General features: G+C 40.4%; 1 protein-coding gene across 1 annotated transcript in view; it reads right to left on the reverse strand.

Moving 5' to 3' along the window:
• The window catches only part of LOC120528887 (zinc finger protein 665-like), a 61,618-nt gene extending 42,921 nt beyond the window's left edge, over window positions 1-18,697 (reverse strand). Inside the window, exons 1-2 of the mRNA XM_039752964.1 lie at window positions 18,563-18,697; window positions 1,029-1,320 (exon numbers count right to left, since the gene is read on the reverse strand). The gene's annotated coding sequence lies outside the window, so the exon portion shown is untranslated. The remainder of the gene's footprint in view (window positions 1-1,028; window positions 1,321-18,562) is intronic.
• Window positions 18,698-21,253: the final 2,556 nt, after the last annotated feature.

Raw genomic sequence — 21,253 nt, forward strand, 5'->3', positions numbered from 1 at the left:
CTAAAAAGTATGGTGCAGTAAAACTACTCTTAGAAGTACAATTTTTTTAAAAAGTTACTCAAGTAAATGTAACAGAGTAAATGTAACTCGTTACTACCCACCTCTGACAATCTCTAGATGATAACGTCAGCTGAACAAACAGGTATCGCTAGCTAAGTGGAGGCAAAGTGCACTTCAACACATGTCGAGAGGTACAGTGACTTGAACGGAGGCTGGTTCGCGAATGAGGAAGGCCCTGCTCCTTCTCAGCCCTCTGTGTCTCTCTCGGATTCGTGCATTTAGATTGGTACCATCAGTGAACTAACCAATGATAGTCACAAAATCAACTGGAATGTTCAAACAAATTATAGAAAATAAAACAATCTAAATTTGTTAAGTAGTTCTCTTGTGGAAAGCGGACTGACATACAGACAGACATTGGATTATATATATATATATATATATTAGTGTAGTGACCCGGCAGCCAGCGCTGGCGGCATGATGCATTGTGGGTAATTTATGTAAAGTTTACTGTTGTGTTAAATTAGCAAGGCAATCGAATTATTGTTCCTGTTGTAATTGTTGTATGTGTTTGTGTTCAACTGGTGGGGTGGGTTTGGGTTATTGCCGTCCGGGGTTATTAAATTGTAAATAGTTACCATCAATGAGAAAGGTGGCTTCATTAATGACCTTGGCAATGGCTATGCAATGAGATATAGCTTTGTTTTCTGACTATCTGCTCTAATAAAGAGATACAACAGCACAGAGCTGTGTATTGCTAAGATTTTATCTAAGCAATGATTGCTGAGACACTCAGAGTCGTGCGGTGTATGGGACATGAGTTCTCGCTTGCTTAATGAGCTGGGTACAGCTGCGTGCATGGCGCTGGCATTCCGCTGGCCGACCAGCTTGGGGGAAGTGCACGGCTGAGTTCGGCTCTGAAAACTTTAAGACTCAACCACAGGTCGCTACAATATATATATTTATATGTGTATAAATTTCAAGCTGATAGACACATGCTTAGAATGATCCTGTTCAGTACTAATCACCTGGTCAATAGCTTTATTATTTTTTTCAGCAGGTTCCCATTCACAGTCCTCCTGTTTCATGTGGCAGTTCTTCTTAATGCAATGGAAAGACTCCTGTTCACAATTATCTTTCTCAGACAGGACCCCTCTTAGCTCCATGTTTTTTACAACGTGAAAGCTTCAAATCATGGCAGCATCTTCCTTTTCCTTCTGCTTTGATTTCTTCACAGGTATAGCCTTATAAAGGAGGCACCATACACTTGAGTGTGAAAATCTCTTCAGAAAGAAGGTAGCCTCTTATTTTAAGAGAAAACTGAAAAAAAGAAAATGTTTATCACAGAATAAATTAAATAATGATCACCTTATATAAATAAATAAATAAATAAACAAACACACGCACACATATTATAAGCCTAAGGGTTGCTGCTGCATGTGGGGAGCAAATGCTAGCTCATATGGTCTGATTCCACACAACAACTACTGAAGCACAAACTGCGGGCCATGAGAGAAAGGTGTGAGAACAGACAGTGCAGCCTAGCTTACTGTGTAACTGCAGACTGGTCAGAGTGTCAATACTGACTCCTGTCCACCATTCAAATAGTCTGCAATGGGTATGTGAGCATCAGAACTGGACCATGGAGCAATAGAAGAAGGTGTGCATTGTCTACCTTTAGAAGAGATGTCAGCAGGATGCTGTGTGGGAAGAAGGCAAGTCGATAGAGGCTGTGTGATGTTATAGGCAATGCTCTGCGGGAAGACTTGGAGTCCTAGCAGTATTGTGGATGTTACTTTGACACGTGCCAACTACCTAAAGATTGTTGCAGACCAACATGGTGGATGTTTGGTGGAACATGACAAAGAATTGAAGGTGTTGACATGGTCACCATATTCCCCAGATCTCTCCACAATCGAGCATCTGTTGTAAAACAAATCTAATCCAATTTACAGGACCCTAGTGGATCGGCTGCTAACATCCTGGTGCCAGAAACCACAGGGCACTCTTCTGGACTCCATGCCTCAATGGCAGCACAAGGGGAACCAACACAATATTAGGAAACGGACCAATTGGTGTATACTGAAGACATTTCTTCTGAAGCATGAAGAGCAGACTGAAAAGGGTGGGGGGGAGAAAGAAACTGATAGAGGCTGTGCTAACAGAACCAAAGAAGAAAACAACCATTTGGTGACGTACAGCGAGGAGTCACATACTTGATATGGTTGTGGGAGCCAAGGGATTAAGTGCGATTTACATGAACTTACTTGAAGACTTTATGCTCTTTTGCTTGCCTAGAAAATGGGGTGGTCTGCTACAAAAGGTATTACTTCCTGTGTTGCTGAACACATCTACATGACAATACCAGTAAATAAGAAAGCTGAATTTCTGAACCCTCATCTCATGCTCAGCTTTGATCTCAAGTCCACAAGTCCTCGGAGTCTAGCAAAAGCAAATAAATTGGCCTTGCTGTTCCAGCACTTTCAGATGTGACGGTGTTCGACAGGAAACTCAAAGCAGGAGCTAACAATACGTAAAGAGAGGTGGCAAGAAAAAAGGATTAAAAAAAAAATACATATACGAGAAAAAAAAAATGAATGAATAAATTTACAAGAAAATAAGGACAAAAAATAAATAAACAAATAAAAAATTAGTGGAAAGATGTAAGTGGAAAATCAAAACCACAGATTTTGATACAAGAAAAAAGTAAGTCAAATAAAGTAAATTAATGCCTGAATTCTATATTAATGGACAATATAGAAAAATATTATTTTAATAAATAATAATAATAATAATAATTGGGCTGGCACCCTGCTCAGGGTTTGTTTCCTGCCTTGCACCTTGTGTTGGCTGGGATTGGCTCCAGCAGACCCCCGTGACCCTGTAGTTAGGATAAAGAGGGTTGGATAATGGATGGATGGATGGATAAAATAATAACAATAATAATACATAAAGCTGAATGTGTGTGTTGTGGCTGAATTCCATCCCCATCTCAGATGTTTTTGCTTTTCTTCCTTTTGATGTATTTTGTTACCAACCTTCTTATTATCTTTATTTAATATATTGTTATGATTAAGATATTGTAATACTACATTTTTCTTTATGTCACTGTATCTGGACAATACTGTTATGAGTTTTATTCACATGTGCATGTTAACTGTGGCACGCAGAGGCTCAGCAGTTAGAATTGCTGACCAAGCATTGGATTAGATAGCCAAAGACAACTGGAGGCTTGTGTAGTCAGCTTAAACACAGGTTAGGGTATTTCTGTCCTCTATCAGCACAAACCTTCTTTCCTTCTTGGGAGAATGAGAATCGACATGTAAGCACTATGATATTTCTGTATTTTGTGGGAGAGGAATTCAGCCCTTGTTTGGAAACGAGAAGACCAGCAAATGAAGCAAGAACCATATAAAAGGTCTGGACAGTGGCCAGACCCTTCGAGGCTGTGCCAACAATAGGTGTTGGAAACCCTCCCAGCGTAGGGACGGAAAAAATGGCTGACTGTGTTGATCCAGATTCCCACCTGGATAAAGTCTGTCCATATGCCTCCCGTCTGAAACTGCGTAAAACGTCAGTAAATGTAAGCTAAAAGATATTTTGTCTCATGTGATTCTTGTACGCCGTAATCACTATGGGAGGGATATCGCCTTTTCTGGTATATTATGATATTGTTTAATTATTTAATAAGCCACAATATTAAAAGAACACATTTCCAAGAGAGCTAATGCCTCTGCAGGAAACATAATGGCGTAGTCGGCAGGATTGTGGCTACATTAATAATTATATTATTATATATTAATTATAATATTTTATATATATATTAAACATATGCTTACACTGATGAATGGGAGGCTCGGTAATAATATTTGATATATATATTTCGGATTGGTTGCGCGACGGTCATGGACTCCGGCCGAGAATTAAAAACTGCCTTAACATGCCTGGCCTGATTAATTTATCCCATCAAAAGACAAGAGGCGGACTTGTCAAACTCGGCACAGTGCATGAGGCTGGAAAGAAAGCCCGACATCTGTCGGCGAATCGTGGTAGCGTCTGCTACCTACGGTATGAGAGTGAACTTTAAGGTTGGACTTTTAAGTTTAACGCATAAGTGGGACTAAAATTGGACAAAATAAATGGAATACAACAAGATTGAAACTGATGGCACGAGACTGGCTGTCCAGTAAAATGAAACGGCACTCACAGGGGCAGCACAGATTAATTAATGGCCGTCGAAGCCCAAAATCTACCTAGAAAAGTAAATGCCGTGTTGGGAAACACGTATTTACAATAAATTACATCGCTAGCCTTTAGAAAACAATATTGAAGGCTATAAAGAACGGCGCGTTATTGTATATTAGTTGCGGCAGGCAGACAAGACATGCAGGCATTGCACTCACCTTGCCGTTTGCGTGGTAATTCAGCGGAGCTGAAAAAACTTAAAGATGAAATCAAAGCAACAGCGATAGAATCCATAACGTCTCAATCACGATCGCTAAAATAATTTGTAGAAATCTTTAATGGCATCCAAGCAGCTCGATGCAAAAATACAAGCTTCGTCCACGTGTTACAAGCAGTCTAAAAGACGCCAGCTGTTTCTATCAGTCTACCTACAAGGGTAAAGGTTAAAGGTTTTGGCAAAACCCCCACCTATTTTGGTACTTTTAAGAAATTGCCGTGTGTTTAAACACACAGAAATAATTAAATTACCTTTTAAATATAGCTTAAATAACGAACATACTTTATAAGCTAATGTTTAAAAGAATTTGTAAAACGGTGTACACATATAGCGCTAAAATGCAAAAGAGCTCGAACAACAAAGTGGAAAAAGAATAAATACATTTGGGGTTAAAACTTACAATAAGAACAATTGGTTTAAAGCAAATCAAAAAAGAATGTCTCCACTTTTGTTTAAAACTTATAAACGTGCAAAACATTTTTTCTTTTAAACCCTGATCAAGTTTAAAGGAAAAATACTCTTTTAATAATACTAAATAATAAGGGAGACAAGTTCTCACGGATATGTAGCATGTGCCCGATTGTGCATGAATGGAGGTTATGTATTTTGGGAACTCTTAAGGGAATGTATGGTGGCGCAGTGGTTAGCACACTTGCCCGGTGATATGAGATAAAGGTTCAAGCATGTATGTTTTCCTTGTTAAGTCAGAATATTCTTTGTGACCGCATAACTTTTTCTGGGAACACTTTCTTGTTGTGGAATTGTGCTGCGTGATTTCCTCGCGTGGATTTTCTTGTTGTCGCAGAATTTACGGATCGCCAACGGGTAATACGTTACCCTCGTTTGACGCTGAGTCGTGATGTTCGCCACGAAAATTCCATGATCTGGAAAATAGCGTATGAAACTGAGGTAAGAAGCATTCCTAATATTTTCAGTAATATCAGCTTGCGGCCTGAGATGTTGTTTGATTAATAATAAGCATGAAGGAAAAGACGTGCTTAAGTATGTTGCATGGTGAAACCCTATAGATAAACAAAAAAGCACAACCTCGAGTGAGTTTATAGCACGTGTGCTAGAAATCGAGAACTTTATTCTGTGAATGAAGTATTGTTGTAAAAGAGAACGTGAGTATGTGAATACATGTGAAAGAATGAAGCAATTGCCAAATACTGTGTGTAGAAATGACTGAAACGAGTGAAGGTTGATTGTCTGTTCTCTAGTGAACGAATTTCTGCTTTAGCTAAGTAATTCTACTTGGACATGAAGCAGAGTTTAGAATCTAGAAAAGAAAATAAAAGACGAATAAATTATTTTTATTCAGAGTCTGGGGTGGCAGATGCGTGTTTATGTCATTTGTACGTCTGTCTTTCTATGTTCGTCAGCTGACTAAGAATGTTAAACTGTAGAAATGGGAGACGTCCCATATAAGAATATTCAAAGTTAAATGTAATACATGTGAATATCAATAGTGATCATGACTGGTGATTGATAACACAATCTGTGCCTGGTCTGTGTTTTGAAGCCTGCAAACAGATGCAGAGTTTAAATAACGCCATGACTTATTGACCTCGACGAATCTCAGAATAGCTTGTAACATGGTCAGTTAAAGAGAAGAATTTTCAAATCTGAATTTCATGAAAAGTGTTATAAGCATAAAAGTTGCATTTAAAATCTATAGATGTTCTTGTTCTCCAGATTCAGCAAATCCAGTGACCAACGGATGGAAAACAAACTATGTTTTATACAAGTTGCAAAAAATAGCTTAATAGCAAGTTTGGGCATAGCAATTAGAAATAATCTAATCGTAGGATAGTGAATATTTATCAATCATAAATTAATGAATAGCAGCTATTAGAATAATTTTCTTGCATGCTGATTTAGTGCAAGTGTTAAATGTTTTAATGACAATATGCAAACAAATGAACACTAGACTGATTTCATTCTTTGAAAGAACAGTATAGAGGGTTTACATATTTTGATGTATGACAAATGATTATTATTATTATCACTTCAGTAATTACAGACTGTATTAGAATTGAAATACATTTATTGATTTGTCTCTGTAAGTGATTAATTTTAGGAAGAGTTGTTATTGCATCAATGTATTAGGTTAATGCTCAGTGATAATGCACATAGCAAAATGGATTATTCAGTTATACATTAGAACCATTGTATATAACATCCTGTTATAAGTTAAGACACTTGGATAACTGAGGCAATGTGTTAATTTTGTGTAATGTATGATCCTACTGAAGAAACATTGTCACTAGCATAGTTTAAATGTATTACTCTATTTCTTGCTGTTATTTTATGAGACTGAACTGCGGGTCTAGAATTGTCATTTATAATGCTGCATTTGTATGATACATATGATTGGGAAATAATTGCTTTATGTTATGTATTTGCTCTACCTTCCACCCTTCGCTAGTTTAGCATAGCAAGTAGCTTAATTAAGTTTAGCCATTAAATTTAGTGGTTAAAGCCTCTCCATTCAGTGGTAAAGTTTCATGAATGAAGTAACAGGTGGTGTATACACAAACGAAGATTTACAGAGACTGTACTGCGCTAATGACTTTTAATCTGTTGCACATACCTGAGAATAGCTGGTGAAGAAACACTTGCTTTCCAGAGGGAACGGAGTAAAGAACTAAAGAAAGATTGCAAGTCCAGCTACTCAGATTTGATGCCATGAACTAAGACAAGTTTTATGGACTGTGGCAGGGACAGGCTGTGGCCACTGAGGTGATGTGACAGCTGTTGAAGGCTCCCATGAATGACCACTGAATACAGTGCAAGCTAGAGGGAAGTGCACCTCTGCTAAAAGGGACAGTCACCATGTGTTCATCTTATGAGCTCCCTAATGATAAAAGGACTGTTTACTTTCTGTTCCAGTAACAACAAACTTTAGTGCCTTGAAGCAGTCACACTTTGTTCAGACGGATCTGCAAAGTTACCAATCTGCAAAGCCACCAAGAAAGAGACTTTGTTAACAAACCACTGAGTTGGACAAGGCATATATATATAGCAAGTCTAGGAATATACTTGAAACTATTATAAGAAGGGCTCAAAGGTATGAGGATATGCATGATTTATCAATGATGTGAACTTGTAAATTGGTAACTTGGAATAGAACATCTGATAGTGAAGTTGGGGAGGATAACAGATAGTGAATGAACAATTATGCAATAATACTAGTTAAGAACAATTAATAATCATAGCAATGAAGCTAGAATAGCATCTGAGTTATGTTACAACTATTGTAACTCATAAAGGGATCAGACATCAAAGGGTGGGCACATCTAGCAACATATTGAAGCTAGAAATGATAGAAGTGCCAAAGAATAGTAATCCATCAAGATGCTATATAGGATTGTAATATAATCTGATGCTATGACACCCACTGCATGAATTCAGTAATATGTAGACACAACACAGACTATGTAAGAAATAACAGGGCAAAAATCTCCACTAACACCATTGATGAGATATCACTACTTGATAACAGCATGTTAAATGTAACTGTTTGTCCATGTTTACGCTGGTTTTAGATGAATGGTACAGAAGCTATAGTGATACTACATCTCACATGTCCCAAATGACTTGAAATATTGACACTGTGATGGGGATCAAGTACCTTTTGTTTTGTGGATATGACTTTCAAATATTGTTTTTTGTCACAGATCCAGTGACAAAGGGTGGCTTGTAATACTACATTTTTCTTTATGTCACTGTATCTGGACAATACTGTTATGAGTTTTATTCACATGTGCATGTTAACTGTGGCACACAGAGGCTCAGCAGTTAGAATTGCTGACCAAGCATTGGATTAGATAGCCAAAGACAACTGGAGGCTTGTATAGTCAGCTTAAACACAGGTTAGGGTATTTCTGTCCTCTATCAGCACAAACCTTCTTTCCTTCTTGGGAGAATGAGAATCGACATGTAAGCACTATGATATTTCTGTATTTTGTGGGAGAGGAATTCAGCCCTTGTTTGGAAACGAGAAGACCAGCAAATGAAGCAAGAACCATATAAAAGGTCTGGACAGTGGCCAGACCCTTCGAGGCTGTGCCAACAATAGGTGTTGGAAACCCTCCCAGCGTAGGGACGGAAAAAATGGCTGACTGTGTTGATCCAGATTCCCACCTGGATAAAGTCTGTCCATATGCCTCCCGTCTGTAACTGCGTAAAACGTCAGTAAATGTAAGCTAAAAGATATTTTGTCTCATGTGATTCTTGTACCGCCGTAATCACTATGGGAGGGATATCGCCTTTTCTGGTATATTATGATATTGTTTAATTATTTAATAAGCCACAATATTAAAAGAACACATTTCCAAGAGAGCTAATGCCTCTGCAGGAAACAGATATGTCCACCAGTTTTTGATGTGAAGCCTAGGGGGGCAGGGCCACCTGATGCTGCAGCCCAGCCTCACTGCTATTTAACAGCAATGACATTCAAGTTATTTTTCTGTTCTTTGGTTTACGCTTCCTTTCTGTATTAGCATTTCGTTGTTTTGAACCCCTGCTTGTCTTAAGGCACCGTCTTTGGTTTTGGAATTTGTTTTGGTTCCTGTTTTAGAGTTTTTTTTTTTTAAGAAAATTTTGAATTCAGAGCGTTGCCGCACCCACTACATGATGAAGCAGCTCAGGATCCTGGTTGGCAACACCCAGGCAGACACGTGGTCCAGTCCCACCCTCTGGAAATGACCATCTATTTGAAACAGTGTTATGTGGGTGTCCCCTTGGCCTGGTCAAGCCACTCTGGTCTTCAACAATGAGGGTCCTGTGAGCTGGATCACCCTCGGGGAATTGCGCTACATGGCCGTAGTGCCATAACTGATGCTCCCTCACAATGCAGGTCATTTGCCTCATACGGGACTCCATGAGCAACACAAAGTCAAACCAGCGGCACACAAGGATTCTCTGAAGAGACACAGTACTGAAGGAGTCCAGTCTTCATCTCAGGTCACTGGATGGCATCCATGTCTCACTAACAGGAGGCACCAGGACTCTAAAGACTTTGACCTTCGTACTTTTGCAGAGATATCAGGAGTGCCATACACCCCTTTCCAGTGACCTCATGACCCCCCATGCTCTCCCATTCCATCTACTGACTTCATGTGAAGAGTCACCAGAGTCACATGAATGTCACTGCCGAGGTAAGTAAACCTCTTGATGAGGTCGACACTCTCTCCGTAGGCAGACACTCTGCTGATGGCCGTGCCCAAGAGGTCATTAAAGGCCTGGCTCTTGGTTTTTATCACAAGCCCAGACCCTCAGACTCCTCACTCAGTCTCTTGAGAGCCCCCATCAGAGCCTCCATTGAAGATCACAGCATCGTCAGCAAAGTCAAGATCAGTGAATCTCTCCTCACCAGCAGATATTTTTAATTGTATTTATTAATGTATTTTTGTTAACATCTCTTGCCCATTGTTGGGCATGTGCAGGCCATATACTCTTAAACATCCTGGTTTCTTTAATGGCATATTATTGTTCTTTATCGAGTTGTGTGGTTCCTTGTTGAGCCATTGCTTGACAAAGTGTCATTTCATTCTGGGAAGGGTTCTTTGCATATGAAATTGTTTTTTTTGTGTTTTGAAAAACTTCCTAATTTGAATAAGAAACTGATGGCAGGCTACGTAGCAGGACACTAACAGATTAAGGAAACCTGCTTGTGTTATCGTATGCAATTAGAGTCCTTTTAAAATCAAGAGCTGTTATTTCACAAATCTGTTACCATCTGTTTATGGTTATTTACTGAATGAAGCTTGTTTTCGATCCAAATAAGCGCAGGTGCGTTCTGATCTTCTTTAGAGAACCGAAAATGGTTCCCCTATGGCACTGCTCTGAAGAGTAACCCTGGCATGTGATCTTTAAGAGTGTAGAGTGAGGAGTGAGGGCTACACTTTGGCTTTTGACATGTGTGTGAAATTGTGGGACCGATGTACATTGTTGAGGCCTTTATCGTCTTTTTGAGTGTTGTGGACCAGCTGGGAATCACAATAGCCCTGTATGCACCTCCAGGGTTCCTTCCCTGGCTTATGTGATGTTTATATTCCTTTTCTTGGTGTTTTTTTTAATTTTTCACTTTAAATTATTTATTATGATTATTTCTGTTAATATCGTTCTGTTAATTTATGCCTTAGTAGTTACATTTAATGTATGACTATTTAAAAAATATTTAGAACTAGCCATTCCCCATGGCTCTTCCCACGTAGTAGTGAAACAGGACATGTAGGAAGGGCCTGCCCGGCTCCCTACTCCTGATGTCCCCCATCCCCTTGGCCCGCAGCCTCAGTCTCGGATCAGCGCGAATATAACGCTCCTGCAAGTGAACTATGATTCTTAGCTCGATGAGAGAAGTCGCAAAATCAACCAGAACGTTCAAGCTAATTCTTGAAAACACCCGATGTAAATCCATTAAGTGGTTCTCTCGCTTGCTAGCTAAGTGAATGTAAGGTACATGCCCAGAGGCTGACATGTGAGTGTGGAGGGCCTTGCCCACTTCCCCTCAGCCCACTGCGTGTCTCTCAGACTCGTGGAAATAAATCGCTGCTGCAAGTGAACTGTGATACTTAGAGTGATGAGAGAAGTTGCAAAATCAACCGGAATGTTCAATCAGCCTATAGAAAAAGACCAGATCTAAATCCGTTAAGTTGTTCTCTCGTGAAAAATGGGCAGACAAACAGCCAGCCAGACAGACATTGGATTTTATATATATACATAAATAAATAAATATGTGGACAGAGACAACTTTTTTCTAATTTTGGTTCTGTACATTACCACAATAAATTTTAAATAAAACAACTCGGGTGCAGTTGAAGTGCAGACTTTCACCATTAATTCAGTGGGGTGAACAAAACAATTGCATAAAAATGTAAGGCAACTAAAGCATTTTTTTTAAACACAATCCCTTCATTTTAGGGGCTCAAACATAATTGGCCAATTGACTCAAAGGCTATTTCATGGGCAGGTGTGTTCAAGTCCGTCGTTATGTCTTATCGATTAAGCAGATAAAAGGTCTGGAGTTGATTTGAGGTGTGCTGCTTGCATGTGTGAACAGACAACATGTGGTCAAAGGAGCTCTCCATGAAGGTGAAAGAAGCCATCCTTAAGCTGCGAAAACAGAAAAAACCCATCCGAGAAATTGCTACAATATTACGAGTGGCAAAATCTACAGTTTGGTACATCCTGAGAAAGAAAGCAAGCACTGGTGAACTCAGCAACGCAAAAAGACCTGGACGTCCACGGAAGACAACAGTGGTGGATGATCGCAGAATCATTTCCATGGTGAAGAGAAACCCCTTCACAACAGCCAACCAAGTTGTTTTGATTTGGGAAAATGATTCAAGGGGTTCTTTAGAATAAGTGGGCAAAAATCAGAGAGAAGAGGTCCGATACGTCAATAAAATTTACTTATTCAATTATAACATATAAATACATATGAATAGTATAATGCAGTAACAATAGGTTATAGAAATAAATATATATGCTTACAGTAATATATTTAAAGAGACAAACTTATATTTACAGTAACATACATCAAAAGACCCAGAGCCATCATCCTAGACCAGTAGACTGAGGGAGCCCGCATGTCAGTCTCGTTAGAGGATCAACCCCGTGTGCCTTTTATCAGATAAGACCGGGTGGTGTGCACCTTTCCCTACGGTTGAGCGTCCAAAGAAACTGAGGGCGGAACCTTCCCTTATATACTAAGGTGTCCTTGCCCAAAAGCGGCGTACGTGAAAGCAGTGCATGCAGAAGTGATCAGTTTCAGCATACCCCCTCCTTCCACAGGACACGGCGCTATTTTTCTTCTACTCGGCCTTGAGACTAGTGCCTGATACCAGAAGACACAGTAATATGCTTACATGTGAAAAAAGCCTCTCGAAGTGAAAAACAACTCCTTACATAGCCTTGGCTGTATCTTTAGAACATTCCCGGCTGTTTTTCCCAAAACATTAGTCTCTGTAGCTGATTCTGCGCTGAAGCGACCAGCGCCCATCTGCTCTCTTTATTTCACCTTTGCTTTTTACAGAGAAAAATCCTTCCATTACACAAGTGAACAACACTCTCCAGGGGGTCGGCGTATCGATATCCAAGTCTACCATAAAGAGAAGACTGCATGAAAGTAAATACAGAGGGTGCACTGCAAGGAGCAAGCCACTCATAAGCCTCAAGAATAGAAAGGCTAGATTGGACTTTGCTAAAGAACATCTAAAAAAGCCAGCACAGTTCTGGAAAAACATTGTTTGGACAGATAAAGCCAAGATCAACCTCTACCAGAATAACGGCAAGAACAAAGTATGGAGAAGGCGTGGAACAGCTCATTATCCAAAGCATAGCACATCATCTGTAAAACACGGTGAAGTCAGGCAGTGTGATGGCTGCCAGTGGCACTGGGACACTCGTGTTTATTGATGAGGTGACACAGGACAGAAGCAGCCGAATGAATTCTGAGGTGTTCAGAGACATACTGTCTGCTCAAATCCAGCTAAATGACTGGGTGGCGTTTCATGATACAGATGGACAATGACCCAAAACATACAGCCAAAGCAACCCAGGAGTTTATTAAAGCAAAGAAGTGGAAAATTCTTGAATGGCCAAGTCAGTCACCTGATCTTAACCCAACTGAGCCTGCATTTCACTTGTTGAAGACTAAACTTCGGACAGAAAGGCCAACAAACAAACAGCAACTGAAAGCCGCTGCAGTAAAGGTCTGGCAGAGCATTAAAAAGGAGGAAACCCAGCATCTGGTGATGTCCAGGAGTTCAAGACTTCAGGCTGTCATTGCCAGCAAAGGGTTTTCAACCAAGTATTAGAAATGAACATTTTATTTCCAGTTATTTAGTTTCTCCAATTACTTTTGAGCCCCTGAAATGAAGGGATTGTGTTAAAAAAATACTTTAGTTGCCTCACATTTTTATGCAATCTTTTTGTTCAACCCACTGAATTAAAGCTGAAAGTCTGCACTTCAACTGCATTTGAGTTGTTTCATTTAAAATTCATTGTGGTAATGTACAGAACCAAAATTTAAAAAAAGTTGTCTCAGTCCAAATATGTATGGACCTAACTGTATAATAGATATAGGTTATTTATGTACTTTTTAAAAATATCTATGTTTATTGTGTTTTGAGGATCGAACACGAGAGGCAAGAACACCACTACAATAAACTGCAAATCACCCCATGAAAGGACAGTAGGGAAATGCAGTCCCTTGGGGTTCATTGAATGTGCATTGATGGAGTTGGGATTTCACTGTGTGAGTTTTGCTGTTTTTGTTGCATTTTCTCTTCTTTTTTTGACTTTTTTTGCTGCAGTTTAAGGAGTACAATTTAATATTTTGTATTTAGACTGATTTGCATCTCCTTTGCCTAATTTTTGTGTTAATGAGAATTTTGTTATACATTTTTTTAGAGTGGTGGTGTTGAAAATGTAAGTAAAATGGATGGCCAAAGTGGTATGAGGCCTCAACAAAGCAGGCCAAACTCCACACTAGCCTGTCCAGATACGGTGTAGTCATTTACAAGTCGAGTGGCTTCTCAACTGGCTGCCTTTTATGCTAAATAGGCTTTGGTTTCAAAAGCTCAACAATATATACTCAGCAAAAAAAGAAACGTCCTCTGACTTTCAACTGTTTTTACTTTCAGTAAACTTAATGTGTAAATATTTGTATGAACACTAAAAGAGTCAACACCATAAGACATAAACTAAAAATGTTTCACAATGTGTCCCTGAATGAAGGGAGGCTCAAAATCAAAAGTACCAGTCAGTATCTGGTGTGGCCACCAGCTGCTTGAAGTACTGCAGTGCATCTCCTCCTCATGGACTGGACCAGATTTGTCAGTTCTTGCTGTGAGATGTTACCCCACTCTTCCACCAAGGCACCTGCAAGTTCCTGGACATTTCTGGGGAATGGCCCTAGCCCTCACCCTGCGATCCAACAGGTCCCAGACGTGCTCAATTCCTTCGACGATAAACACGAATCCGTCCATCACCCCTGGTGAGACAAAACCGTGACTCGTCAGTGAAGAGCACTTTTTGCCACTCCTGTCTGGTCCAGCGAAGGTGGGTTTGTGCCCATAGGCGGCGTTGTTGCTGGTGAGGACCTGCCTTACAACAGGCCTACAAGCCCTCAGTCCAGCCTCTCTCAGCCTATTGCGGACAGTCTGAGCACTGATGGAGGGATTGTGTGTTCCTGGTGTGACTCGGGCAGTTGTTGTGGCCATCCTGTACCTGTCACGCAGGTGTGATATTCGGATGTACCGATCCTGTGCAGGTGTTGTTACACGTGGTCTTCCACTGCGAGGATGATCAGCTGTCCTTCCTGTCTCCCTGTAGCGCTGTCTTAGGCGTCTCACAGTGCGGACAATGCAATTTATTGCCCTAGCCACATCAGCAGTCCTCATGCCTCCCTGCAGCATGCCTAATGCACGTTCACGCAGATGAGCAGGGACCCTGGGCATCTTTCACAGTCGGTAGACAAGTCTCTTTAGTGTCCTGCGTTTTTAGAACTGTCACCTTAAATGTCTACTTTCTGTAAGCTGTTAAGGTCTTAACGACCATTCCACAGGTGCATGTTAATTAATTGATTATGGTTAATTGAACATGCATGGAAAACATTGTTTAAACCCTTTACAATGAAGATCTGGAAAGTTATTTGGATTTTTAAAACATTATTGTTGAAATACACAGTCCTGACAAAGGGACGTTTCTTTTTTTGCTGAGTATATAAAGGAGGAATATGTGCTGACAGCACGTTGCCACACCCACCACACGACAAACCACCTGGATTGGGACCCAAGTGCAGCAGGAGACACCTCAGCACTACACAGGAACAGTGTGAGGTTTTTTTTACAAATATATAAGCAAATTCCTAAGATATAATAAATAAGGGTGGGAATTGACATAAACCCCTGGTTTTAAAACAGATTGGTGACAAAGAATCTTTATAAAATAGATCTTTATTTAGAAAAAAATAAATAAGTAAATACCAGGCTCTATTCCATTTAAATACAAAAGAGTTATATTATTGTATTACTCTATAAGTACACATGTACTTATATTTAATTAAATATGTAATTAACTTGCCTGGGGCCCTAAACAGATCAGAAAGGGCCCTGCCTTTAGTCTCCTTCCTCCGAATCCACTTCACTCAGCACATCCACCCCCTCTTAAGCCCTACCCTGGTCACTCACCCCCATAGAAGGGGGGGGGCGTCCGGCCCTTACAATTGGAAACCTCCCCTTCCAGCCCTCCCATTCTCTCAAAGATTAGATCAGTGGTCTCAAACTCTGGTCCTGGAGGGCTGCAATGGCTGCAGGTTTTCATTCTAACCCTTTTCTTAATTTGCGACCAGTTTTTGCTGCTAATTAACTCCTTTTGCATTCATTTTAATTAACTTTTTTTTTTAAGTTTTGTTCCCCTGAATTTCTTTTCATTGTTCCTCTGAGTTGTTTCATTTCTTTCCTTAAACAGAAATGAAATGTGAAGCGAGTGTGCCAATAAAAGACCAACCAAGTCAAGTCGTTCATTAAACTTGTTCTTTAATTCCATGGCTTGTTGCTGCTCTGATTTTGCAATTCCACACATTTCTGAAATTGTTGATTTTCTTTTTTCAAATGTTTTGAGGACCTGAGCAGATCAACATTCCTGAGACCCTCATCTTTCTTTATTTTCAGATATTGTATGATAGACACCAGTTGTTTTGGCTCATTTTGTATCTCATTATTGTTTGGCTGCTAAATAAGGAAAAAGGAACAATGAAGGGGTCTGAATCATCAAGAACAAGTCAGTTAAAATTAATTCAAAAGAAGTTAATTAGGAGCAAAAACCGGTCACTAATTAAGAAAATGGTTAAAATGAAAACCTGCAGCCACTGCGGCCCTCCAGGAACAGAGTTGAGGACTTCTGCTTTAATCCATTAAGGTCAGCTTTGGGAAGCAAAGGGCTACATCACATTACAGTCTGTTACTGCAGTTATAGGCTGCTGTGTGCATTACACTTCGGTAACCTGTGTGTAATAAACACGAAAGTAAGCGTTTCATTTTACAAAATGTGATAAATTTGCTAAACAGAAGGAAAAGCCCCACTGAGATGAATGGATCCCCTATACAAAAACTGCATGAGATTTTCATTAAGCGACAGAACTAAATTCTAGGCCAGAGGTGCTGAATTCACGGCTCACTTAATCTATATTTAAAACATGTAGACATTAATGTGGCGCAATGATTAAGGCTTTAGACTTCAAACCCTGATGTGGTGGGTTCAAATCCCACCACTGACACTGTGTGGCCCTAAGAAAGTCAGTTTACCCGCCTGTGCTCTATTTGAGAAAAAAGAAATGTAACCAATTGTACCGTAGATATTATAAATTGCTTTGGATTAGAGATAGGAAAATGATACCGCAGCATCAGTCAATCTAAAGCGTAGTGAATCGAATCAGTGTCGAAACACTGCTGTCACGTGACTCGTGACGTTTGAAGCTTCGAACGTCATCAGTGCTTTACAGCGTGCGGCATTGGTTTGACAGCTTTGGCGCTAAATGAACAGGTAGCCTATATAAAATGCATCATTCTCATTCAGCAATGTTGGGTTGTGAGGAGAGATTTGGAGAGCTTTGGTGACAGATGGCGACTAACAGCGGAAAACGGCGTTCAAAAGTTAAATAGTATAAATGGACAAGGACCTTAGCAGAAATAAAAATTAACACAGCCTTTGAGTGCCGCTTCACTAACGCTCTTGAGAGCTTGCCTTGACCTCAGTTAACCACCAGATGTCGCTGTTCATACTGGGGCTGAGGCTTCAACGCATCGAATCTTTTTCGGCACAAATTGAAAGAAAGCCTCAAAGCATTAGGGGCTTCATTTCCCCATCACTACTTTGAATAGAAGCAGCAGCCAAATAAATAAATGTAAATTCGTGTTAGTTTTCTCAAAGACCTACTTTAACGTGTGTTTTACATATAAATTATTTCAAAATAAGTTTAAGCTTTAGGACCCCTAATACTGGAGGGGTCTCATTGGTGATTGTAGTCCACATTACTAACAATGTTGGGTGTCTACTGTAGAAGACGGGTTTTTTTTTTTAACAAAAGAATAAACCAATAACACAATGCAAAATAATACTTAAAAAAATTGTGATGATTTATCGTGGAACAACCTCACTGAAAAAGATAACAGTGGTTACACAGACCTCGTTGGTGTTTGTGTTTGTGATTGGACCCCCAACAGTTGAAGCTTCAGGGCCCCCAAAATGTGCAGGTCCGCCAGCGTTGATCTGGGCAGCACAACGAATCGAGACGACTAAACTCTTTGCTCATAATAATCAAACAAGAAATTGGGAAAAGAAAGGTGGCATTCCTCACAGTCACGAAGAACTTTAGCGAGATGCCGAAGACAGAGCGATCTCATGAAGACGACGAGAGCTTGACTTCGCACACTTTTAAAAGCTGCTCAGGTGTCCGGAACTGCCATCTTTCCACAGTTTACCCGACAGATCGTTCGCCCATCACGATTCTGTTGCCGTTTCCACCGAGTCGATTGTTGAATATGGAGAGAAAAAACGTTTGCACTTCCATTCGTACTCCATGTGATTTTATCCATGGTCTGTGTCTTTCGTCACCAGCGCCGGATTATCAACGTGGTCAACAGTTAACTGATTTAGACGCACGTTAATGCAAATGCAAACTCATGTACTTTGTTTTCTCTTGTAATTCTCGCCTGTACCCCGACTGCCGGTCTCACTCGATTTTATTCTCCGATGTCATTTTTCACCATTTACTATTATTATTATTATTCCGCTTTATAGGTAGGTTCAAGACAGACGCGAGGCAGGCTATACGAGAGCGACGATCAGACAGGTACTTGCTTGTCTAAGCGGTGAAGAAAAATGTTGCGCTAGCTGTTTGCTGACATATTCCGGCTACGTTGGGTATAAACAGTGTTATCTGAGCACTCCATAAAATTCAGTCTGACACCCCAACTCAACAGCGTGGGGACTAAGAGCTTTTGCTCAAGCACACCTTTCACTAAGCACACTGCGAGCGGCCTTAACTGAGGCTGTGAGTTCCAGTCTCGCAGGGTCTTAAACACTCACCTGACGCTGGCGTCACTCGCTAAATCTCTTCTCTTCGTCTACCTGGTGGAGCGACACCTGAGGTGCAAGTCTGTTCATTTAAAATCACGGTCCCCCATATGCTTAACAAAGCCAACCACCCACGTAAAGCTAAGTAAAAACTTCAACCGGCACGACGAATCCCCGCCCATTTACACATCTCACCAATAGGCCGCCGAAGAGAAAATTAGCGTCTGCGCAAAAAGAAAGACTGCTGCCTTGGACTCCATTTCCCAGTAGGACTTGCTGGGATTGTAACGGATACTTCCGTCAGAATCCGAAATTGGATTGCACAGATTAAAATGAAATCCCATTCACGTTAATCGACCTTATACTCCGTTAGATCGAAGAGCCGTCTTCTTAGGACTGCTTAAAGTGTGCAATTTTGGCAGTCATTACGCAGCTAAATGATAACCTGAATAAACCTGCTATTCTTGATCATTTTCAGTCGGGTTTTAGAACAAATCACAGTACAGAAACTGCACTCGTTACAGTAGTCAATGACTTGTGGTAAATGCAGACAGAGGCCGTGTATCTGTTCTCATCCTCTTAGATCTGAGTGCTGCATTTGATACCATTGACCACAATGTTTTGAGCATGGGAAAAGCGCTATATAAATAAAATGTATTATTATTATTATTATTACAATATTCTTAGAAATCACCTTAGTCAGTGGGTGGGCCTCTCTGGCAGTGTCTTAAATTGGTTTGAATCGTACCTGGCAGGTACTTTAAAATTCTTTGTTAGTTGTGGGGATTTTACCTCAAAGACACATGATATTCTATATGGTGTTCCACAAGGCTCTAACCAGGGTCCGCTGCTCTTTTTGATCTCCATGCTTCCATCAGGTCAGATTATCTCGGGGCATAACGTGAGCTACCAAAGCTATGCTGATGACATGCAGCTGTATTTATCAACAGCACCTGATGACCCCGACTCTCCTGTCTCACTGACCCCCCGATGTCTTACTTGTGTTTCCGAATGGATGAGTAGTCATTTTCTCAAACTAAATAAGGAGAAAACAGAAATCTTAGTGACTAGTGATTATGAGAGTTTTAGAAATAAACTCGATTTAAAAGTCAAGACGGAGGTAAAGAATGTAGGGGTAATTATTGAGTCAGACCTGAATTTTAAATCACATATTAATCGGAGTACTAGGACAGTATTTTTTCACTTGAGTTAGACCTCTTACAACTTTGCAATTTGCTGAGAAATGAGTTGATACTTTTTGTTTTCAGTCGACTAGATTACTGCAATGCACTCCTGTCGGGACCACCCAAAAAAAAAAAAAGACATTAATCGATTACAATGAGTGCAGAATGGAGCTGCTAGAATCTTAACTAGGAAAAGAAAATCTTGAGCACAACACCCCAGTCTTAGCGTCACTGCAATGGTTACCGGTGCTGTTTAGAATTGACATTAAAATACTTGTAATGGTGAACAAAGCATTAAATAATCTCACTCTGCTTGTCACCTGACACTCCAAATCGTAACCTTAGATCTTCAAATGTGTGTCTGCTTAGAATTCCAAGAGGAAAACTTAAAAGAAGTGGTGAGGCGGCCTTCTGCTGTTAGGCACCTAAAATCTGGAATAGCTGACTGATAATAATTCTCCAGGCTGATACGGTGCAGCACTTTAAAAAACTGCTAACATCTCATTACTGTAACATGGCTTTCTCAGAGCTTCATCTTAGTTTAATCCTGATGCTGTGTATATTCAGTTAATTATTATTATCATTCAGGTCCATACTAACCCCTATGTTCTCTGCTGTTCTTTTTCCAGTTATTCTGTGATGCTGATCTGCACCCCCACCACCCGATTAAAGAACCGTGATGTCCCTCCATTGATGGATTAAAGGCCAGAAGTCCACATGACCTTCATCATCAAGTTCTTCCATGTGAACCTTGAATACCATGAGGACTGATTGAGATCATTGATGCCAGGTAGAATGCCTAGAGGGGGCTGGGTGGTCTCGTGGCCTATGAACCCCAGCAGATTTTTTTTTTTTTCCAGCCGCCTGGAGTTTTTTTTTTCTTTTTTTTTCTGTCGTCCCTGGCCATCAGACCTTACTGTTATTCTATGTTAATTAGTATTGCCTAATTTTATTTTTTATACATTTTGTCTTTTTTCTCTTTCATCATCCTGTAAAGCACTTTGAGCTCCATCATGTGTAGCATTGTTGTTGCTATTGTTGCTGTTGTGTTAGAACAGGGGTTCCCGACTCCAGTCCTGGGGGGCAGCAGTGGCTGCAGGTTTTCATTCTAACCATTTTCTTAATTAGTGACCTGTTTTTGCTGTTAATTAACTCCTTTTGAATTCATTGTAATTGATTTGCTCTTGAAGACTCAGACCCCTGCATTGATTCCATCCATTATCCAACCCACTATATCCTAACTACAGGGTCACGGGTGTCTGCTGGAGCCAATCCCAGCCAACACAGGGCGAAAGGCAGGAAACAAACCCCGGGCAGGGTGCCAGCCGACCGTAGGGCACACACACACCAAGCACACACTAGGGACAATTTCAAATAACCAACGCACCTAACCTGCATGTCTTTGAACTGTGGGAGGAAACTGGAGCATGGGGAGGAAAGCCTCGCAGACACGGGGAGAGCATGCAAACTTCATGCAGGGAGGACCTGGGAAGCAAACCCGGGTCTTCCAACTGCGGGC

This window comes from Polypterus senegalus, chromosome 4 (genome assembly GCF_016835505.1).
Source record: "Polypterus senegalus isolate Bchr_013 chromosome 4, ASM1683550v1, whole genome shotgun sequence".
Lineage (NCBI taxonomy): Eukaryota > Metazoa > Chordata > Cladistia > Polypteriformes > Polypteridae > Polypterus > Polypterus senegalus.